General features: G+C 56.9%; 1 long non-coding RNA gene across 1 annotated transcript; it reads right to left on the minus strand.

Moving 5' to 3' along the window:
• Positions 1-2,573: 2,573 nt before the first annotated feature.
• Positions 2,574-6,899, minus strand: LOC117019065 (uncharacterized). The gene is made up of 3 exons (XR_004422423.1): positions 6,379-6,899; positions 2,984-3,162; positions 2,574-2,718 (listed from the first exon to the last, which is right to left on the minus strand). It is a non-coding gene; the product is annotated as an uncharacterized LOC117019065 (long non-coding RNA).
• Positions 6,900-14,584: the final 7,685 nt, after the last annotated feature.

Below are 14,584 nucleotides of genomic sequence, written 5' to 3' on the forward strand. Positions count from 1 at the left end.
AATACGTACAAATCCCTGTACCAAATGGCATCCAATGATGAGAAGCTGACAGCACTGCTGCACAATTTAATCTATGGCATTTGCATGAGCTCATCAGCTGAGAGGCTGCCACCCAACTTCTGTGAAACCACAGGACAGGAGGGGCCTGGCCCAACACTAAGACCTGCAGCAAAAGTCCCAGCATGCCCGGGAGTTCGAGAAAACTACTCTCAGTGACAGCCGAAGAAATGCTCAATTATCCTCTAAGGAAAACAAAGCATGCACCACACCTAGCACTAGCTGGGAATCACGTATTTGTTGAAGGATTAGATGAACGATGGAACATTTGTATTTTGGTGTAACTTTTACTGTATAATCAAAGAAACCCCAACTCCACGGTGACACCTGCACAGGTACAAGAGCCCAAGGCCTGGCCCAGGGCTGTTCCCGCCTCTGTTCACGTCCGTCCAGCGCCGGCTCCTGTAACAGTCCCAACGTGACCGTGAGCAGCCAACACCAGAGGTGTAGGCAGGGGCTTCCTGGTGCTGAAATATCCCTGGGGCTCCTATACACCCAGCAGCCCCTCCTTCCTCTCCCTTTGCCCAGCGGCTGTGCGGCCCCTCCCCTGGGGACCTGGAGACCCTGTGCACTGGATCGGTGTTGGGGTTCAGGCAGTGGGGGTTCACGTTCTCTAGGCCTGGTCCCGAGATGGGGAGCAGAGGAACTGGGCGGTTATGGCCTCCAAAAAGGAAGAGACACTGGCAGGAACCTAGGACCACGTTCAGGCTGGGAAGTGAAGGAAACAGTCGGCGAGGGGACAACCCAGGGGACAACCCAGGCCCTGGCAGCTGCAGGCGCTCCACTGGGAGGGGTGACTGCTGCTGGACAGACAGCAAGCGTGGGTCCCTGGGGACACGGCAGTGTCCCCAGCCCGGGAGGCCTAATAGGACCTGGGGATACCCACAGGATTGTCTGCCCAGCAGTTCAGCCACCGCTGGGGTCCTCAGCAAACCTCACGTCCCTCGCCCTTCCTTCCAGGGTGCTGAGGTCCCTGTGAGAAGCAGAATGTCTCGAGACACGCTTCCACGTGTCCTTCAGAAGGTCACACATGACCCACAGCCTGGCTAGGGTGCCAGCCCCGTCTGCACCCAGTGACTGAGGCCTGGCGCCCAGCCAGCCAGGGCCACATACACCCGATTCCCAGGACAGTCCTGGAGAGCGGCCACCTTGATCACAGCTGCAGTGCCCGCACCCCTGGAATATGGGGGGGGGGACTGCCCTGGTGGTGTAGGTGGCACCAAGACGTGTGGGCACGTGCACAGAGACCCAGGGACAGTGTGGGGGCCGGCAGCTGTGAGTTCAGGCAGATACATGGCCTTTCTCAGTGTGTGAACTGGCAGGAATGCCCCAAATAAGCTTTAGGGGCTTCCCTCTGAGACCCCCCAGTGCTAAGATGCCTGAGCAAGCCAATGGGTGTGCTGAGGCCCCTTTGTAGCAGCCAGGGTGATGGCGCCATGCCGGGAGACCACCCAGAAAAGCAAGATAAGAAAGGGGACTCGGCCCAGCTCGTGCTGCTAAGGGGACAGGACCACAGGCAGCAGCCTCAGTGGAGCGTGGGGGCGGCTTTGAAGTGCACGGAGCAGTGGTGTGGTTGCCACTGTGGGTTACCTCAGGGACTGACTGCTCAGTGGGACAAACACACCGAGAGGGGGGACGCAGTGAGCCCGACCAAGGTGCTTGTCCCAGAGTCGTCGGGGTACCCCAGTGCGCTTCCAGGAACCTGTCCCACGGCCGGGGATTGTGGACCCAGGATTGTGTTCTCACCACTCAGCTCTCCCCGGTCCCCCAAATGCACAGACTGCAGACCAGCACGGCCGGCCGGGAGCTCTCCGTCAGGCCTCAAGACAGGTTTGCAGCAAGGAAACCAGGAAGGTGCCGAGAAGGGCCTCAGAAATCCTGCAAAGACAAGAAATCCAAATCAAGGCACATTTAAATATCACAGAGAATTTTGACGTTAGCTTTCATAACATCCAGTAACAAGACTTCTGGAGCTTTAATGATGATAGGATTTAAACTGAACTAGGCATAGAGCCACAGGAAGACACGCTTCACAGAGGGACGTCCTTTCAAAATAAAATAGAGCCTTGGCTTTGTTTTTCGGGTTATTTGGTTGCATCTTTTACGAATACTATTTACTATGGCGTTAACATACACGCAGAGCTCCATGGATTGCTCCATTTGTGTTCGCCTGTGTCCCTGTCACAGAGACACAGCACATTCTCAGCACCCCAGAATGCTGCCCACACTGTTTACTGAAATAGAGAGAAAAACATAAGTGAGCGAAGATACCATCTCCCCAAAACATAAGGAATTTTAAATGACCGATGTGTCCAGTGTCACTAGTAAAATCCACAGGAAGCCACGAATGGTGCCACACATGGGTGGGGAGGTGAGGAAAACCAACACCCACCCCCGCACTGGACATGGTAGAAAAGTTCTGGCACAAACAGCACCTCTGCGGGTGTGTGGTTCCCCAAAGCCCCCACCCACCCCAGGTGTGAGATGCACACATGCACACACACACATGCACGTGTGTGCTCACATGCACTCACATGTGTACACTAGGTGTACACACACGCGTGTATGCATTCACATTGTACACGTGCAGACTCACGTATGCACGTTTACATGCACACACACACCTTCCCTCCGGAGGGCAGAATCAGTGGATCCATCGGGCTGGTTGTCAGGTAAGAACAAAGAGTGTGGAGGCAGCTTGTGTAAGCACAGCTGAGGTTCAAGGCCGCCTACCCCACCAGCCCCTCAGCTGCTGCTTTCCACAACCTCCACATCCCCGCCTCTGGTGGGCTTCCCAGCGCCCGTTGCCCCCACCCGGCTTGTGTGACAGACCAGGCCGGGTCTGCACACGTTTTCTGTGTCAAATAAGTAAAAGGAACAAGGCTGGTAGGCCAGCAACAGTTCCGGGCGTTTCCCAAGCACCTACCAAGTGTGAGGCTCCTGTATGGCACACGCAGCGGTGGGGACGTGAAGAGATGGGTCTCCGCAAAGAGGCCCGAAAGGGCAGCCAGTCAGGTCCCCACCACAATCGCATCCCAGCTGCTCACGGACCTCTCCCACCCAGTACTTGGCTTCCATGACAGGAAGGGGGCCAGCGTCTGGGGCCTGGAGAAGAGGCAGGGGTTAGGCCTAGCAGTGCAGGCGGCCTGAACCTCAGCCAGGGCTGCCCATGGGCACGCTGGAAGGGAAGGGCTGGATGAACACCAACTTTGCAAAGCGGGAGCCGGCCCGGTGGCTCAGGCGGTTGGAGCTCTGTGCTCCTAACTCTGAAGGCTGCCGGTTCGATTCCCACATGGGCCAGTGGGCTCTTAACCACAAGGTTGCCGGTTCGATTCCTCCACTCCCGCAAGGGATGGTGGGCTCTGCCTCCTGCAACTAACAACAGCACCTGGACCTGGACCTGGAGCTGCACCCTCCACAACGAAGACTGAAAGGACCACAACTTGAAGCTGAACGGTACCCTCCACTACTAAGATTGAAAGGACAACAACTTGACTTGGAAAAAGTCCTGGAAGTACACACTGTTCCCCAATAAAGTCCTGTTCCCCTTCCCCAATAAAATCTTTAAAATAAAACAAAGAAACCCCCCCGCAAAGCACTTAGGGTCGCGGGCGTGGCTCTCCCTGCCTCCTGATGGCACCTGCAGCGTGTCCCTACCTCACCACCTCTGCACATGGGCTTTTGCTCGGAGGAGAAACGAGTTCCCAGTAACCAGTGGTCTGGAGGGGGACAGGTATCAGCATCCCCCCATGTCCACCCTTCCCCCAGCCCCAGGGAGGAGCAGGGGGTAGGTACCAACCAAAGCCTATGTGCCTCGCACCCCTGGTTTTTACATAAGCGGAACCAAGTTAGGAATCAGTTGCGGATGGGGCTATGTTGCAGGAAATGGGGTCACAAGAGGGGAGGTGAGAGCAGGCAGGCTTCTGAGGACCCAGGGGTCGCCAGCAGCCATCTGTCCCAGTGTCCCTCTCCTTGCTCACGTAGCCCTCGAGAACAGGACCACGGTGCAGGCTGGCTCCATTCACGCCTTTGTGAACTGAAGCCATCAGCACCTTGGCTGAGAAATGGGGCTTCTCACCTTCTTCCTTCCTCAGCTACAAACCAAACTGAGAGTGTCTGAGATCAAAGGGCCAGGCCCTCCCCACTCCTGCCTAGTCCCAGACCCGCCCCCAGGAACTCACAGCTTGGGGCTGGGGGCCATATGTGGATGACTGAGCTGGATGGCTACACCTGCAAAGGTGGGTGATTTGAACTTTCAGCAATGGCCTCAGCGGCCACCTCCAGGTAACAGCTTTCCTGCACCACAGAAGGTTTTCTGGAATTTGCATTCCAGTGGGTCCTTTTCACAGGACCTTGGCTTGAGGCTGCTTTCGTGAGGGATCTCCAGAGCCCCCAGCAAGTCCCTCCCGAGGGCCGGTCTCGAGTTCAGAGCCTTGCCTAGTGGTGCTTTGCCAGGAGCCAGAACTTGAACGGGAAAGAGAGGAAAGGGGACACGTTGGGCGCACAGCTGCAGATGCCTTGGCTGCATGACGCGGAAACGCTCAGTGTCGCAGATGCAGCAGATCCACACACACTTCTGTAGACACCAGTGTTCTGAACGTCCCCCCCTCTGCTGGCTTTGTGCTAACTAGAGCAAGCAAACTGGCCACTGGAGCCTGCAGCTATGGCCCCTGGTCTATGTGAAATGACAGCAGTCACTCAGAAAGTCTCCAAAACATGTCCCAAGCGTGTGCCACAAGGGTGTCTGGCCCTGCAGGTGGGCTGCTGTCCTGACAGCGTGCACATACGTGGTGCTCAATAAATGTGCTGAGCAAATGAGCTGATGCTTGATATAACAATTCCCGTGATGTAGGCTGTTATGGAACAGTGACAGTGGGAACAGCTCAAATGATGGATGACCGGCTGTCTCTAAGCTTAGTGAATGTTTTGCCACCATGTCTGAATCGCTGGGCCATGGGTCCCACAGACTCAGTCAGTCTTTACACTGCGCCCCTACAACAAGCAGAATGCCGGTCACTATCGTCTGTCTGGGCCCCGTGGCGCAAACTCGGTAAAAACACCATTTTGGGAACAACTTGATTTCCGAGGACGAGAATTGTCCCCATGACCACTGGCATGAACTAGGGGGTAGTTGTCAACAGAAAACTTCCCAGAACAGACAACATTCTCCTCAAAATTTGCCAACATGAAACACGCGTACACCAGACGGCTGGTTTCTGAGTGTTTCCACCTAAACCCTGACTCACAGCCACTGCGCCCGCCCTTCCATCCTGGCTCCGCAGGGTCCGAGGTGTCCAGCAAGTCGAACGTTAGTGATGGGCAGCGCGGCGGCCCGTCCCCAACAGGCACCCTGACGGCTGTGCGCGCCTCTGAGCCCCAGTGCCGTGTGGGGGTCAGCTCGGACCCCAGGCAGGCCCTCGTGCTGTGCTGCGTTTCCTGGGCGCCCGGCACAGTGCTGCACTCACAGTGGGTTCAGAACTGTTCCCGCAAGAGATGAATGAGCGGCTTAATGAGCGTGCAGAGGGCCACCCTGGGCCGGGCCCCTTGACTGATTCTGTCAGCAGAGCGGGCCGTGACCAGGACACAGCTGTCCCTCTGTGCTAAAACGAGAGCAGGACTCATTCCCTACCCGTCCCCAACAGCTGCCAGGCGGCAGAGGCCTTTGGTCCCCGAGCCGCGAGCCAGCTCCAAGCAGTTGGTCGACGCAGGTTAAGACTTTCCTATCCTGTTACGAGTTCCCAGGCTATCCGGTTCCCCTTCCTTCTTCTGGGGACGGCTTTGCCGTGAGCAGAAACCTTCCCCCGTCCCCACGCTGCTCCTCCACTGGCCAGAGGCTCCCAGGCCGACGAGAGGGGTCTGGCCCGCGGAAGCGTCGGCGAGGCCGGCGGCCCAGCTCCCGCCGACAGACACGCCCGCCCACAGCGGCCCTACCGCACCCCGCGCCGCGCGCAGGGCCTGGGGGCCGGCGTCCCGGCCGGCGGGCGGCGAGGAGGAGAGGCCCGAGGGGAGGGGCCGGAGCGACCCGGCCCGGGCTCCGGCTCCGGCTGCGGCTCCCGGGGCCACGACCCCACGCACACCTGCCCGGACGGCCTGACGGCGGGCGCCAGCTGTGAGCCCAGCGCCTCCCCGCTGACCCTGGCCCCCTTCCCGTGGGACCGGGCGCCCCACACACGGCGGTGACCTCGCTGCAGGCGGAGCAGCCGGGCCTTCACCGTCCACGGTCACTGCGGGGGGAGCCCTCACCCCCGCGGGGAGCCCCGGTCCCGGGGGGCCTTCGCAGGTCAGGGGCCCCCGTTTCCTCACTTAAGGAAGGTCAGTCACCTCAGCAGCCGACGCCGTAAACGCCGGCGCGGAACTGACGGGGAAGGAGCTCGGACCCGAGGCACGACGGCCGGCCGGAGGGCACTTCCTGCCACCGCCGCCCGGCAGGCGTCCCGGCCGCTTCGCGTTCAACACCGTGGATCGGTCCCTGAGCCGCACACTCCGGGGAGTCGTTCTCACGGTTGTTCCGGGTTACGGGCAACACCGGCACTGGAGACGTGAGGCAAAGGAACGGAGGTGCTGACTCCGGTGTGTCCTCGCTCGCCTGCTGTTCTGCTCTCTGCTCGAAGGCTCGGTCGGAGTGGACGCCGCGCCTCTCGCTGACACACCGCTCAGGCCGCTCCCGTCCACCGCCCCGGCGGCCGTGCTGGGCGCAGGGAGCCCAGAGCGCAGACAGGCCCGCCCGTCCCTGTGCCCTCGTCACCCCGGCACCGGCACCCCAGCAGTCGCCCCGCTTCCCTCAGGGCTCCAGTCTCCAGGAGCTCAGCAGAACAACCCCGCCGCGCCCGCGGCCCTCGTCCCGTCCGAGAGGCCAGGGAAGGCGCAGCGGGCACCGGACACGCTCTGGGCTCCGGGAGGCTCCAGCACAGGCCACCTCCCTGCTGTCCTGGGGGCAGCGCGCCGCTTGGCACCCAATGACGCACGCACGCAAGGCACACGCACGCGCACGCAAGGCGCGCACACACAACGCGTGCACGTACACGTGCAGACACGTGCACATGCGCACGACGAGGGCCGCGTGCGGGCGGGCTGTGCCGGGGGCCGTTTCTCCCCGCGTTGCTCCCTGGGCTCACTCTTGGGGAGAGCTGTTCTGTGTCTACTCGCTGCATCTGGCCGTCCTGGTGTCACTTAGCTGGAGGGCCCGTAAGTCCTCACGAGTCACCCTTTGTTGCGACCGTGCAGGACCGAGAGTCCTGGGACGCAGGGCTCGTCCGGAAGCCGGGAGCTGCCCGCTGTCTCCCGAGCCAGGCCTACGGACCAAGACCAGGCCTGCGCCCGCCAGTTCCCAGCCAGCCGAGCACCGCACTGATGCTCCCCCCCCGCCCCCCACCCCTGGGTGCCTGAGTCTAACCCCACAGGCCCCGGTGTGCCCCACCCAGGCGGCCATCCGCCCAGGCCACTTCCCGTGACAGGAAGGGACTATTAACTTCTTCCCCTTCCCCGGAATTCCTGGAAACACGGGCCACTCCTGCCCACAAAGTTCTTTTAAGAGTAAAACCGGCAGAAGGTCCACATCACACACACCAAACTGAACACACGGACCCCGGAAGCCACTGTGGAGCCCCCACCTGCAAAGCCAGTCACCAGGCTCGCAGGAGACACCTTTGTCCAGTGTCCAGCTTCTCTGGGCGCACGTTGCAGGCCCTGCTTCTCATCCTGTCCCAGGCTCGGTGGCTTCCTCTGTTCCCGAAGCTGACCAGACATCTGCAGACGTGACTGAAGCCACAGCCCCTCTCCAGGAGCCCGCTTGTGATTCCTGGAAGGCATTGCTGATGTCCCCACGGTCCAGGAGGCACAAGTCAGCTGCAGCAGCAGCTCCTGGCCAGCGTCACCCCAGAGGCAACGCTGGACAGACTGGACAGACGGGCCAGACAGCTCCTTTGCCCCGGTGTGTGGACCTCTCCGTGAACGTGGCAGCATCTGACTGTTTTTCCACCCAGTTGTCAGAACCCCTCTCCAACCACCTGGTGAATTATCTTCCGAAACCTTTTTGCTTAAAAGGCCTTTTCTAAGAATCAGGGGGAACAAATTAAACTATGAACCCCTTTACAGATCATTTATGCTTAAAATTTCTTACCGTGTATTAAAATAGTTGCAAAGAATATTGTTTCTGGCCAATAGTAAAACTTTACATGGTTTTTATTCCTAGAGGTATAATATTTGAGGAAACTGTTCACGTAGAGTTTTGTGATAACAACAGTACTCTATTATAACTCCTCCAGAGTTAAATGTCAAAAATCCCATTATAATGTATTCTCAAAAATAGTTTGAAATTCTGTCAGTTGACATCAGTTTGGACTTCCTTCAATTTTTATTAAAAAATAGGAAGCCTGCTTCTGATTTGTATTTAGCCATTAAATACCAGAAGACGTAGCAAATGTCCATGCATTCTATCTGTTACTCTTTCACTTAAGGAACCTGGTGTCCCACCCATGGCTCTGTGGGCGTGAGGTGGGGCTCGGGCATCTGTTTTGCTGGCACAGATGGCGGTAAAGGCCATGTGATCCAGACCCTCTGGAAGCAGAAGCACCAGCTCCCCCACCAGCCTGTAGGAGGTGTCCGGTGGTTTCTGGGATTTCAAGCTGGAGTGTGTCCCACTTTCATGTCAGTGACCCTGGAAGCACCCATCCCCTGGGTTAAATCCTTTTCTGTTTAAACTGGCTCAAACAGATGTGGATGTCCCCAGCTGAACTGACACTCCGAACACTCTGTATTCGCCCCGGTCGGGCCTATCGTGCGTGCACTGGAGGTCATAGGCCACAGAGGTTAAGCTAACAAGTCAACCTGTGGACCTCGGTTTTCCTTAGCTATGAGATGCGATGTTTGACGGAATGAGTGAATATGAACTCGGCGCATGAGTGTTCACTCCCACTCTGTCCCTTCCTGGGGACAGAGGAGGGGATGGCGGGGCTGGGGATGGCACACGGTGCGCCCAAGCACACTCACAGAGGTTGGGCTGGCTGTCGTTTGCTTGGACCAGAGAGAGCCTGCCATCTGAGCCAGGCCAGACCTTGCCTGATCCCCAGATGAGACACCTGGAGGTCGCCTCCCCACTGCCCCTGCCTGAAGCAGAGCCGACCCCAGCAACCCACACACTGAGTGAGAAATGACACTGGGGAGGTTTGCTACACAGTGATCAGAATGACAGCTGGCTAATATCTCCAAGGACTGTTTCCGGAATGAAACGGAAATTAACACCGTGCTTCAGCCATCCCATAGTCAGCACTCAACTGCTGTTCAAAGCGACGTCACAGTCCAGTTTCCATGGGTTTCTGCAATGTAGCCGTTTGCTTGTACTCCCCTTCTCCCGGGTTCTTCCTATCTCCTTTACCAAGCTCGGGACTGCCCGCAGGACCTGGTGACAGAGCCACGCTCTGGACAGCCCCTCCCTCCGTGTCCCCCCCGGCCCCGCTCCCACGATGCACACTGAACGTGCTGACACTAGGCATGGAGGGGACCCCTGACCACTATGTGGGCTCTGTTGCATTTAATGGGGGGCTCTCCCAGGAAGGTGTGGACCCACCCTCTTGAGGCTGCCAGCCCTAGCTCCTGCCACAGCCCTGGAAAGCCCGTGGAGGCTTTCCAGGTCACCTGGGTCACCACCTCCACCCCCTCCTTCCTCTCTCTCTCTCTCTCTCTCTCTCTCTCTCTCTCACTCTTCCCTTGCCACCCGTCACTAAATTTATTTATTTGTTTACTTGCTCAGTTCTGCCAGTGCCCAGCTGCTCAGGCTGCTCAGGCTGGATGCCCAGCCGAGCCCCATGACCGTGACCAAGCACGGGGAATGTCCTCCACACCAGCACGCGCCCGCCCTCTGCAGACCCCGCTGCGAGGTTTAATGAACAAACACCACGCTCTCTCCCACGCCGAGCTGCCCCCTCCCTCCAAGGGCAGTTGCTCTGTTTGCTGTTGGCCTGTGGTAACCGACACAGGAGCATGCAGCCTCAGTCCGTCTGGACCAGAGCTCCTCTCTGTCTTTGGCAATCTGACCACAGCCACGACATGTCCGAATGTGTAGTAGGGTTTTGCTCACTCTCTTCCTTTCAAATCCGCCCCCAGCTTTTCCAGGAATAAGGGCATTCCGTACAAGCTCCTGAATCTCCCTGAGCCAGTTTCCTCATTGACAAACAAGGGAAGTTATATTCCTTCAGAGTGGTCCTGATACTGAACCCAACCATGCTATGGGAGGCAGTGTGTTCACTTACTGCAAACACTGGGTGCCCCTCCTCTCCCTTCTCCTTGCTGTGTCTTTCTCTGCCTCCCACCTCTCCCTGCCTGTAGGTCTCTCTCTCTCTGTCTTTCTGTCTCTGTCTGTCTCTTTCTCTATCTCTCTTTTTCTCTATCTGTCTCTGTCTGTCTCTCTCTTTCTGTTTCTGTCTCTGCCTAGCACACCTACCAGCCATGCCTCCCCCCTCTCCATCACTGGGCTAGACGTGCAGAAGACGCTCGGAGGAGCCCCTGCAGTGTCACTGCTCTTCTGAAGTCACTCCCAGTAAGGGCAGGCTGCCTTGGAATCAGCCCTTGGCTGAGAGGCATAAGGCCCAGGGGGCTGATGGAGAATGAAGGGGACAGCCAGCTTCTCTGCAGGAGTTGGAACTGAAGACAGACAGAAAGGGCTGAGCAGCTGGCAGTGGGAACAGAAGCCAAAAGCCACAGAGAGCACTGGGCAAGGGCAGGCGTGGAGGCGCTGCTGCCCCGGGGCTGGAGTCACCATCCAGCCTCCTGCGTGAGCGCCCACTGTGCGAATGAACACAGGCACCCGAATGCCCCCGACTCATCCCGCCCGGCACCCCAAGATCCCGGGCCATGTGTCCCTCTGCAGTGTGAACGAGCCCAGGGTCCAGGTGAGGGTCCGTGTGCTGTGCACACACCTTCTTTGGTGAGGTTTCTCTTCTCTTCAGCCACACACTGACCGGCTGAGATACAGACTCCATGCAGTGGCGAGCCTTGGCTCTTTTGGGTGAGTGAGTCCCTTCACTGCAACCTTACATGTCAGCCTGATGACAGAAGTCCAAGCCTAGAAAGAAACGGAGGTCACTGAAAAGCAGTCAGCGAGATTTGATGTACATATATTTCTTCTAGGTGCAGAAGGCTGGTGTGTGGGGACCTCAGAAAGGCTGGTGACCAGCACTGAGCAAATGGACCCCACTGTCAGAGTACTTTCTCGTCCGTGGTTTTTCATCGGGAAGAAATTAGAAATTGTACCAAGAAGCCCCTCCTACCCCCTTGGCAACAATTCAATCATCCATGCCCTGCACACCACTCAAAAGTGACGCTTTCTTTCTACACACAGAGTCCCCAGCACATAGAAAGGGCATCAGCGCCTCCCCGCCCTCAGGAGGGACTTCAGGCGCTAAGCTGCACATTTTGCACCCTCTCAGCTCTCTGTCCCTTGACCAATGACTTACAGACTCAAGAAGAGGCTGGACACCCCCAACAGGAACACCCTGAAGGGCCCCCGCTTGCTGTCCCTGAGGCTACGGGCACTCAACGAGGCAAAGGGAGCACAGAAAGGAGGCAGAAAAGGGAAATTATTGTGTAAAAATCAATCTGGACTTAGACCCTACACCTCTTAAAAGTGACTTGAAACAGATTGTAGATCTAAATGTAAAACATGAAACTTCAACTTCTAGAAGAAAACATGGGAGCATATCTAGCCTAGGTGACCTTGTGATTTGCAATGAGTTTTCAGATACATCACCAAAAATGTGGTCTATGAAAGAAAAGTTTGATAAGTTGGACTTTATTAAAATTAAACACTGCTCTGTGAACGACACTGTTAAAAGAGTAAAAATCAGGCCATGGATTGGGAGAAAATATTTACAAAACATATCTGATGAAGGACTTGTATCTAAAAGATAGAAAAATAACCTCTTAAAACTGAACAATAAGAAACAAATAACACAATAAATAGTCTAATGTTCTGAACAAGACACCTGAGCAAAGAAGATTTACACGGATGTCAAATCAGTACATGAGAAGATGCTGACATCACGTGACATCAGGGAATTACAAGTTAAAACAATAATAAAATACCACTACACTCGGATTCTCACTGTGGCTGCTCAGCGCGGTGCTTGAGGGTCGTCCCAACCTGGCAGCTGGCAGAGACATACCTTCACCTCTTCACCTTCTCTGCACAAGACGTGAATTACTACGTCCTGCCATGCTCAGGGCACAGCTTGACCACAACCCATGACAAAGCCTGAGTGGGGGCCACCCAGAGAACCACATGTGGAGACTGCGAGAAAACTTGATTCGACATCAGTCAGCTTTAGGGCATCGATTATGTACCAATAGATAACTAATATATCCACCTTTATCAACCCATGCCGACGTTCATGTGGAAATTTAGCATAGATGCCACCTCCCCTCAGTGTCACAGGAAGTCACGGCTGTGGCAGACACTGCCTGTTTGCAAGCTCGTGTCCCCTTCCTCCATGCTCAGAGCTAAGCTACACCTCCCACCCTACCTTCACCCAGACGGAGGTGATTATGCCACCTCCAAACCTGGCTCAGGAAAGTTCCCCTGTGGTCGGCTATGTCTGAACTGTGTCCCTCCCCAAATTCCTGTGTTGAAGCCCCACCCCCGCCCCCTTGTGATGCTGGTTGGAGGTGGTGCCCTTGGGGGAGATTAGGGTGATATGAGGTTGTGAGGGTGGGACCCCCATGACAAGATTAGCGCCCTTATGAGAAAAGACCCAGAGAACTGCCCGCCCACTGACCAGCTTGCGTGTGAAGACGAGAAGTTGGCCGTCTGCCAGCCAGGAGGAGCCGTCACCAGGACCCACCCTGCTGGCACCGTGACCTCAAACATCTATTCTCCAGATGGCGAGAAATACATGCCTGTTATCCAAGCCGGGTCTGTGGTATCCTGTGATGGTGGCCTGAGCTCCCTAAGACGGGGTCTTCCATGGTTTCGCTATTCCCATCTGCCAGCCAGAAAGAGGGACCCAGGACAACTTTGGGGACCACACGTAGAAGGTGTCACAACCTCCAGTAGCTTGGGTGCCCACAAGACCGCATGGAACAGGGCCCCTCGGCTACAGCCACCTATCTAGATACCTGTTATGAACATCACATGAATGAAAAGAAACTGTTGTGCTATAGCCACGGGGATTTCAAGATGCATTTGTCACAGCAGCTAGTGTGGCCCCTGCTTTGCTAACAGTGCAAAACCACAGTCTCGTCACTTCATCCCACTCAGCTGTCACTCCGCCTGTCACCCAGAAAACAAGGGGATGACGGCCATTGAGGGCAGCCCGTGTTCCAGCACCAAGCACTCTGGTGCCCGCAGATGAGGGCTGAGACGTGGGGGCATCGGTTTGAAGTTGATGGGTCCCACCAGATATGCCACCAGGTCGCTCGTGCTTGTTTGCTCACAGGAGGGAAGGTTGCTTTGCAGTGACACCTTTGCCAAGTCAGAGAGAAGACACATGACAGTTTCTCTGACAGTGACCAGGTGCAATCTTTCTGCTTCCTCTTTCTCTGAAGGATAGTGACCTCTTCCTGACTGGATCGGGGCTGTGAGGACATGCTCCGAAACCCCCAAGGGAATCTCTTCAGACCACGTGGCCGTGAAGGCCCAGCAGCGAGTGCCTGCTCGTGAGGGTCACAGTGGTCCGCAGACCCCAGTCTGTCCTGCTGCCCAAGCCCCAGGTGGGTAAGAATGGATTACCTGACGTGAGTGCCTCAGTGTCCTCGTCTTCGTAGCAGGGGCAGTGACAGCACTGACCTCAAAGGACACTGTGGAGATGGCCAGATAGCCATGTGGCGTGCACAGCACAGCAGTCCTGTCCACAGCGGTCACTGAGCAACTGCTGTGATGTCACGATTATGATGTGGGGAGGGGCTGCTGACCCCACCAGGAACGAAGGCCCCAGGCTCCGGGAAGGGTCCTGAGTGCCATCCTGTCTCCCACACGAGCCTCTTCAGCCGGGTGGGGGCCTGGCTGCCCCAGGCCTGGTTCCAGCTCTCCGTCCTGGCCGCCTCTGAGCTCTGGACTGTGACAGGATAGCTGCCCTGCCCTGGCCGCTGCCCCCAAGGGGACAGGGCTCTGCAAGGCTCACTCTCTTTCCAGATGAGACTGCTGAGTACAGGTAAATGGGGCTGGCCTGCAGGGACTTGTGGGGACATGTCTGCCTCCCCGGTGCTATACCACTGCTCGTCCGTCCGTGTCTGGCCCAGGGGGACTGCCGAGCAAGACAACTGAGTTTCCTGTCTGTTGCTTCTATGTGACTTCATGTTCATGACAGAATCACAGTCTCCTCAATACCCACGCTGTCTGAGGAGCCGAGGCGCAGTGACCTAAGAAGTCCGTCCCCATGTCACAGGCCATGCAGCACAGGGCCAGGCACGGGGCCAAGGAGATGAAGCCCTGCCCTCCTGGCTGCAGGCAACAAGGGGGACAAGCCTGGAACCAGATGTGTGTAATGGGCCAGGTGTGTAATTGGCAAAGCAGGACACCAGGGTAGACGTGGGAGAT

This window comes from Rhinolophus ferrumequinum, assembly GCF_004115265.2.
Source record: "Rhinolophus ferrumequinum isolate MPI-CBG mRhiFer1 chromosome 3 unlocalized genomic scaffold, mRhiFer1_v1.p scaffold_36_arrow_ctg1_4, whole genome shotgun sequence".
Classification (NCBI taxonomy): domain Eukaryota; kingdom Metazoa; phylum Chordata; class Mammalia; order Chiroptera; family Rhinolophidae; genus Rhinolophus; species Rhinolophus ferrumequinum.